General features: G+C 36.8%; 1 pseudogene; it reads right to left on the bottom strand.

Moving 5' to 3' along the window:
- Positions 1 to 307: 307 nt before the first annotated feature.
- Positions 308 to 8,243, bottom strand: LOC137400097 (dentin sialophosphoprotein-like; annotated as a pseudogene).
- Positions 8,244 to 8,832: the final 589 nt, after the last annotated feature.

The following is an 8,832-nucleotide window of genomic DNA, read 5'->3' as shown; positions in this document are numbered from 1 at the left end:
CATTGCTGATTATTAAAGAGTCACACAGTTAACAGCGTACTCAGAGTTATCTTCTGGCAGAGAGGTTTATTTATAGCAATTTTTACTATAATAAGAACAGTGTACGTCTGTCCGTCTGTTTGTCTATCTGTCTGTCCAAAACCACGCTAAAAGCATGAGAAAAAACACCTCGCACAGCAATATAACTCAACTACTCTGATGTGCAGACTGGCTCACAACCACTGCACCACTTTGGGCCACTTCATCAGTTATGTACATACTGATTATTCATGACGATCTCTCACGGTGGACAGAACTGCCAGACTTACTAGTTTGTATAAAATGGGCAAATGTAGAGTTGAGATAGAGAAAACGTAGCTCTGAAAGCTGCTAGCAATATGAGCTTTGATAAACTGCTAGCTTAGTTTGTTATTGCACTCTATGCAATAGTTTAGTTCAACAGAGTTTTTATGTCATCTGAGTTGTGGTATTAAGGCTAAAGTTGTTTTATTCAACGTAATAATGAAACGTTGAAATCATGATGCAATGTACAGAGAAAAAATATGAAGACATTATATAATAACATCAACAAGTACAAAGTATATTTTAACAAATGTTCCAATAGTCCATATAGCTATAATACATATAGATATAATTCATGTACTGGAACTGCAGAAAACATATTTTGGCCAGCCAATCATAGTGTTTTCCAAAAAACAATTGTTTAATCTTGCAACATAAAAATATAAAAAAGTTAAAAAAAAACGTTCAAGGCTGTATTACTATTAGCATAAACGAGGGCTGTTCCTTTCAGATCAATAAAGAGCTCACAACTGCATTTAAATACAACGTATAATGGAATTGGGTTGGTAATAATACTAATGAGGTTATTATGGTAAAAGGTGTCCACCCTGCTAGCTTATAGCCTTTATGTATCAACATAACGTACATAATGCAGTATTAAGCCTTGTTCTAGGAGTGGTCATGGGCTGGTTATAACGCAATTAATATGCATAATGCAGCTGTAATTAAGGCAAACATACTATTAACGCACGCTGCTGAATTTATATTTTTGCCTACAGACTTCAAAAGTTTATGAATGTCTGAGTCGAAGCTATCTATGCCATTGTCTAGATATTCCTTTCTCTTGGCATCCTTTTCAGCGCTTGTCAGGCTTGAACCAGATCGGTTGTCAGAGATGTCTGAAAGAAGAGACATGAGATTTGATAGAATAATAAGCTAAATAAACAGGTCATCTTTTTAGGATATGAAAACATAAAATGCATATTCTATTATTTCGAAATTCACCTTCAGATCTCTCATTGCTGTACTCTCCACTTTCATCACTGTCACTACCTTTTTCTTTTGCTTCGTCACTGCTGCTAGATTTGCTACTTTCATTGCTGTCGCTGCTGTCGTTGCTTTTAGTATCACTTGCATCTTCATCACTATGTGAGTGACTGCCATGATCATGAGAGCCTAAAATTCAAGCAATTATGAGTTATCTCATCATTATATAGACAATTTCTAACCAACATATCCTTTTGAGCAACTAAAGTTATATACCAAATTATCACATAAAACTTACTATCTTTGTCTTTGGAGTGCTCGGATGAACTCTGGCTTTCTTCGCTGCTGCTGCTGGAATGTTCACTACTAGAGTGCTCGCTGCCGGTCTTAGCCAGCACACTGTGGTTATGGTGTGTGACATTTGAGCTCCAGTATTCTTCTTCCAGGGTGTGTATAGTAACATTGCTCTCTGGTATGTCGCTAATGATAGAAACAAGAGTATCGGTTGTGTTGAAGATCGTTTCGTTAAATGCTTCAGTTGCGTCCGAAGTTGTAGAATTGAGGTCATCCATTGTTTCTGGACTCCAAGAATTCAGGTCATCTATTCGCTCAGGAAGTGTAAAGTTGTGTACTTCTATTTCCAACTCTTCAATTCCAAGATTGAGATTTGTTGAATTGTCAGCTAGAACACTTTCTTCAACCTCTGTATAGTTGTTCCAGTCATGAGAATGGTGTTCATCAGTGTCGTGGTGGTGGTGGTAGGCTGGTAAAGCGATAGCTAAGGTAAAGAGACAAGCGACAATACAAACGAAAGAATGCATGTTGTCGGAATGAATGGTTAGAAGGCAACTGTCACAGTTAGCTGGCACAGCGATCTTAATATATAGCTTGGTTATATTTTGCTCACTGCTTACGGTAAACTGGGTGTTCCCTATTCCGATTATGGTAATAACGTTGCTAACGGCAATTGCTACTTGGCAGATACACACATTAACAAAAATCTGGGGTACGCCTCGCGTCATTATTATGCTTAATTTTCCTTTCTTTTTATTTGATTTGCTGATGGATACATTGAGTAAGAGCAGTCATATTGAGCATATCACTAGGGAATGGTGAAATGGAAGAACATCCTATAATAGACATGCACCCTGTTGTTATATCATATGAAAAATAGGAAGGCATTTAAGCCTGAAATATAACAGACATACACCATTTCAGGCCTATATGCAGCCCTGTTTTTATATAATATAACGATAAATGTTTGTCAGCAGAAAAGTCAGAAAAGTGAATCCACATGTAACTCAATGTCTAGCAGCAACCTCAGAAATGTGAATCCACATGTAACTCAATGTCTAGCAGCATCCTCAGAAGAGTGAACCCACATGTAACTCAATGTCTAGCAGCATCCTCAGAAGAGTGAATCCACATGTAACTCAATGTCTAGCAGCAACCTCAGAAAAGTGAATCCACATGTAACTCAATGTCTAGCAGCAACCTCAGAAATGTGAATCCACATGTAACTCAATGTCTAGCAGCATCCTCAGAAAAGTGAATCCACATGTAACTCAATGTCTAGCAGCATCCTCAGAAGAGTGAATCCACATGTAACTCAATGTCTAGCAGCATCCTCAGAAAAGTGAATCCAGATGTAACTCAATGTCTAGCAGCATCCTCAGAAGAGTGAATCCACATGTAACTCGATGTCTAAGAGCATCCTCAGAAAAGGGAATCCACATGTAACTCAATGTCTAAGAGCATCCTCAGAAGATTGATTGAAGGTCTTCATAATGATATTAGCTTTGTCATGTTTGTGCCACCATTAGGAAGTAAAAGTGGTTAAAAAGACAAAATTTCTAGCAAGGTTGAGCAAGTAACAAGTTTATTAACTTCCTTGTCTGTCAGCAAGTTTATTATGAGAACTACTTTCTTCTGTTCTATGTTTTTCATTGAGCTCATACCTTGTTAAAATCAGTGAGTATGAGTCCAGCGGATCTGAACTCTTTAGGCGACTCACATACCAAACTCCTCCTGCTCACCATATGCCATAGTTTTAAACATCTTGATTTTAAATCTGACAGAGCATGTTGATAATCTTAAACAACTCAAAAAGTTCATATTGCATGAGCATATAGGCTTTGCATGATAGTCTCAGAATCAAATTCTTCAACTTTTACTGACGTTTCTTACCTCTTTGCTCTAGACAGTCTTAGTTGCTATAGTATCCAGTTATGTATGTATGATAATTGACCATTACCAAGCAATTATTTATTTGACAATAAAGCAAAGACCGAAAGACACCCACAAGATTTACTGGTTTGCCTAAATGGCCATGAGCAAAAGTCAACACAGGTCCAACACCCAACTGATATCAAATGCATCTCCATTACTTCAGTCAGAAGGTTTTACTAAAGTCTCACTACAAAAGAGAACTAGTGCAGTTGCCACTCAGAGAAATATTATTTAAGTATTTTGTTTGAGCTGATAGGTTAATACAACCCTGAAGACGTGCAGGTATTTATTGGCGATGAGTCTCATATATGACATAATTTTATTGTACAAACTAACAGCTTAATACATCGCAAGCTGTTAAATGTGTTGGTATGTAAGTAATGGTTGCATTATCTTTGTTGTTTACACTGAAATTTTGGGTTGTTTAGATGAAAGATAGAGATTTGAAAGAAGTTTTGCCACTTTTTGAGAATAAATGACTTCCTGTCATTAATGTGAGATGTTTTAAAAGAAGAACCATTTCTAAAATCAAGTCACTTATATTGCAAGCAATAATTTGTATTTAAACAGAAAACAACAACAAAGAACTAACTGATATACTAATGTAATTAAAGCGTTGTCAAAGGTAGCAAAGATTTTCGAGAACGAAGTTGGATGCTGATATATCTAGCTAGTTTTAGTATTTCAATAGTCATGCTAGCAATCAGCATGAACAGGCTTGTAGCATGACAATAAACAACTGTAATAACATATAACAGATGATATTTTTCTGTAAAACAACAATCATATATTCAAGACCAACTTATAAACTTTAATTATACATATATTATATAATTATATATGGTGTAAGCTGTATAAGTAATGAAAGTTAGCCATTTTTGTATCTGAGCAGCATCTGTCTTAGGCTAAGGTTAGCAGAGCTACAGCTGCTATCATCAGTACAGTCAACGCTCTGATGATATCTGCTCCACTCCTAAGAGCTTCACTTTTAAACTGCTCGTAAGCGCCTTCCTTGTTAACGGCTATCAGCAGCTTCTTGATGTCACTGTCAAAGTTCTCTATTCCTTCTGCAAAGTATTGCTTCCTTTTCTCTTCCTTTTCGTCACTGTTCAAACTAGAGCCTGATCTGTTGTCAGAAACATCTGCAACAACATGTACATGTACAATAGGCTTAGAGTGTTGTGGCTCAATTGTTAGCATATCCCAGTTACACCCTTATTGTATTTGTCTATGGAATAGTATATACACACATTATTATATTAAAATAACGCGCTACTGCTTATCTTAGTGCCATTTAGGTTTTAGGCTCAACTGTTAGCATAATATCTCAGACATACAGGTATGTACAGTAGATACTCCTTTTATGCAAATTCCACTGAGAGTAAATAATCTATGTCAGGTTTATGCATTGTACTACATGAGAAATTTTGTAAAACCTAAAACATGAAGTCAGCGCAAGTTCTCACATTTATTTAGATAAAAAGGATCCCATAGCTAGTCTTAAACGTATCCTTTTTCTTTTGTCGCACTTGAGAGAGAAAACGAATCTTTTATCCTAACCTCTAACCCTTATTACAATAAAGATATATTGTTTTTTTTAAACTTTATTTACGTGTATACAATATTTGTTTCTTTGCAACATAAACTTTGTTTGGAAAAGATGAAAAAATGTGATTTTTACTGTACTCTTAACTTAATGAAAAATTACCGTAACATGTGTAGTCATACCATAAACCAAATATAAAAGAAGGAAAAAGTTGTTGATAAAACCAATAATACCACAGTGAATGTACAGCCAGCAAATTATAAAATTAAGCATGGTTTTTCATTTTGAAGAGTCAGAGGTGAGTTTGGTATCTCGAAACAGATTAGGTATGCTATTTACATGTGTTTACATCTATTTACATGCTGTTTACATCTGTTACACATCTGATACATGTGGCAGTTAACCACCAGTGGTTATACTCAGACATCTGTACACATGTGGCAGTTAGTCATTGGCAGTTATGAACAGGTATTTGTCCATTATTGCATTTATGAATGGGTTTTGCCAAATAGTTATGACTAAGATTACTTGAGCAGCTCTAAGTCCTGCAGCCAATCTAAACTTCCTCATATAAAATGTTACAGTGGAAAACTATAGTCATTGAATTACGCCAAAAACTTTAAAGGCTAACAAGAAACTTGAGGAATCAGTTGTTTCCTATTTTGTCATTACACCCTGAAACACTAAACCTGTAGTGTCATGTTTTGCCGCATTCTATAGCCATACCAGAGCAATTTTAATAGTTCACACTTGCCTGTGTCATTTCCAAGTGTCTTATAAAATTAAATAGTCATATGTTTTACCTATTGAATTTTCATCACTGTTTCCACTTTCATCTTGCCCTTCACTGTCAAGGTCTTCTTCACTCATTATCATGGAGCTGCTAGAGACCTCATCCTCTCCATCTACAAGATTATTACAGTGTCAGCCTAAGAGAAGCACCTCACACCATGTGTCATAACTTTATCAAAATGTGCATGGTCTTATGTCTAAGGCTAAGATCCACCAAAAACACCAAAAGGGGTGTAAGCATAAAGCGATGCAAACAACTTATAGATCTAATTGCAGTGAATGCTTATAAGTGAGTCACACGAAAGTATTATTCTTACAGGCAGAGTCTTGGCTGTCTTTGAATTCTTCAGATTTAAATATGCTAGTGCTGTTGTCATTGTGATGATCATGGTCGTGTTTATCCTCTTTGCTCCCGGTTGGAATATCAAATATTGATGAGGTGGTTGCTAGGTCATCATCGGCATCAGCAGCAGGTAGCTCTATAGGGTTGCAGCTCACCCAGAATCTGGAGAAGGACTTTACGACAGTCATCCTGTAAAGAAATCTGACGGACTAAAACAGGATATGGTTGGATAGTATCGGATTAATTGATATATTCAGGAGAACTGAAACAAGGGTTCTTTTGTCTGGTCTCTAGTTTTACTATGCGTACTGACAGAACTGATGAGACTACTATCAACATTTGGGATTATCCTATCATCGAATTTTGAGTACTTTAGTAAGTTTCTTAAATCAGAGGACTATTATTATTGAATTCATTATTGTCAAAATTTTTCTATCTGCTATAAGAAAATTGTGGTTAAAAGTGCCTATTGTTACACCAACTAAAACAGGCACTGGCAAATACTTGTGTCAGAAACTTTCCGCTATCAAGTAAGATAAATTGGTAGAGGAGATTTCACCATTTTCCTAGCGGCGTATTAGTTAACAATAACCATGGTCTGGTACAGGCAATGCTCGCTATTGTTAAGCTAAAGATTGCGGGTAAACACTGCTCAAAATATCATTTGCTCTACATAGATTAGACACTGTATTGTGCTGATAGCTGATGTTAATTTTCACTTGACGAGCTCATTGTAATGCTGACGTACATCACAGATGTAGTATGATACATAGGTTAGTTCGCTTTTCAATTTGGTTCACACTAAAATAGCCGAAACCACAAAGGGTGTTGGCCAATTACAAATGAGAGAGACTGACACATTTACTCGGTGTGATGAAAGGCAGTTTTGCTTACAATCAGAACAGTAAAACTTGTTACACTACTTGATCTAGACAATAAACACTTGAAGAAGTCTCAGCCCACATTTTCATTTATTGACAATGAGAACAAGCCTAGACAGTTGTATTATCATTCACAAAACTCTGTTTGCACAAGATATTCTTTTTATAAATTTGTGGTTTGAGCAGAGATCTGTTATATTGTAATGACAATGACCCAATGTAAGAAACAGAATTTAAGGATTTTAAGGTGCCCAATCTAGCAACCAGACAACTCGCTGCTGTACATTTACTTTTTGTCTTACAGGACTCCATCTAGGATTCTAGGTGATAGGCTAATTTGCAATACTGATTTGGTGAAAGAACACTTTTTAGGTTGGGTGCCCTTCCTGGCACCATAAGGGAATTCAAGCCCAAGCATTGATCTGCAACAGTCCGTTACACGTCTTCATGTATAAAACGTGTGAGTCATTCAACACAAAGGAGCTTACCGAACTTCAAACTTTTTCTTTGAGCTGTCAGCAGGTGCTGTCCACGGAATTTCTGCAACTGACACTCGGGAACCATTTGATTGAGTCACGGCAGCACCGCTACAAATGGTGTTCATTGATGAGCCAAACACTCCTTGAGCCTCCACGCTGTCGACATCATCTTGAACAACTGTCAGGAGGTAACCTCTGAAGTAGTCATTTGGTTCTCGAGCAGTTATGGTCACTGCAATGTGATAAACACAATACACATAGAATATACGCATCTGTCAAATGGTTTAAAGACATTCCCATAGACATCTAAGACACATAATAACAACACACAAGTGTTTAAGGACAGTCCCATAGACATCTAAGACATATAATAACAACATATTCACTTACATGTAATTGTCTGTCCTGGCACAAATTTGCTGCTGTATGAGACATCGTAGGGGCATTCGGAGTCGTCCTCTTCAAACTGTTCATTCTCATTTTGAGCTTTATACTCCTGTCCTGTTGAACGGTTGATATGACTCGGTCTGAAAGTGCCACAAGCTTGTTCTGGTGCACCGTATGGATAAGCGATTGCCATGCAAAGAAAAGAAGCAAACAGAGCTGCTGTATAGATCTCCATATCAACACCTTTCCGTCTCCTTACCAATCGGGTTGTGAAAGCGGTTGAGAGACAAAGGCACAATGCACGAGCGCTTGCTCACTTCCTGAAATCTAAAAGACGAATTCTTGTCATAGACTGACGCTTTTCTGACAAGGTCGAGGGTACGCAATTAACAGATAATTATTCATGACCGCTTTTCAATTACCTTTATGATAGATAGCACTTCCACATCGTATGTATGTACGTAACAATATAAAAGGTCAAAGCCTGTTACTCTATACCAGCGCATGTCTACTTGTAATTCCTCTTGTCTAAGATTTGTGGATACAAATAAGGTAACTTTCCCTAAAAATAGCAGCATTAAGATAGAGATACTAGTTGGACATAGATTTTTGTATGATTTGCTGATTGTACAAGACATAATGTTTGACAAAATCGGAAAAGAGACACAACTGTCTATTTTCAGGTTGTAAGAACACATCAAATGTTATGAACCGACAACCTCTCAAACTCTTGTCAGATTTGCAATCTTCTCTTTGCCTGTAAACAACTTCACATTAATACCAAATCCGCCAGTACAGATACAGTTTTTTAGCTTATTAATGCAATTTTAATAATACCCGCTACAGAGTTTTAATAATACCCGCTACAAAGTTTTAATAGTGCTTGCCCACAAAATCTCCCTAAAA

The sequence above is a fragment of the Watersipora subatra genome, chromosome 1, assembly GCF_963576615.1.
Source record: "Watersipora subatra chromosome 1, tzWatSuba1.1, whole genome shotgun sequence".
Lineage (NCBI taxonomy): Eukaryota > Metazoa > Bryozoa > Gymnolaemata > Cheilostomatida > Watersiporidae > Watersipora > Watersipora subatra.
The sequence above is the reverse complement of the archived record's forward strand: the minus strand, read 5'-3'. Positions and strand labels throughout refer to the sequence as shown.